The sequence below is a fragment of the Myotis davidii genome, unplaced genomic scaffold (genome assembly GCF_000327345.1).
Source record: "Myotis davidii unplaced genomic scaffold, ASM32734v1 scaffold72, whole genome shotgun sequence".
In the NCBI taxonomy this organism is placed as follows: Eukaryota; Metazoa; Chordata; class Mammalia; order Chiroptera; family Vespertilionidae; genus Myotis; species Myotis davidii.
In genome coordinates this window covers 3,252,860-3,253,192 of record NW_006284618.1, presented here as the reverse complement: position 1 = coordinate 3,253,192, position 333 = coordinate 3,252,860, and positions in this window count along the sequence as shown.

Here is a 333-nt window from a genome sequence, read left to right as displayed (position 1 = left end):
GCCCATCGGCCAGGCCTCCCTTTGAAACATGCTCCAGGCAGGCGACCCGCGATCTGGCCCTGTCCTTTGTGGGGGCGTCCATCCTTTACTTAGGGACACAGTTCCCTGGGGCCTCTCCCATCTCCCCGTTCCTACAACAGACCTTCATCTCCCTAACACGGTCATCCAGGGCAAGCTTACCAAGCAGGTGACAGGACATCCTTCCTCCAGACCTGCCACATACCGGCCACCAACTCCCGGGCCGGAGCACTGTCCACACCTCCCCCGGACGGCGGCATCTGTCCGCCAGCCGTGCTCCCAGGCGGGTCATCCCGATGGCGCATCCCCAGGCTG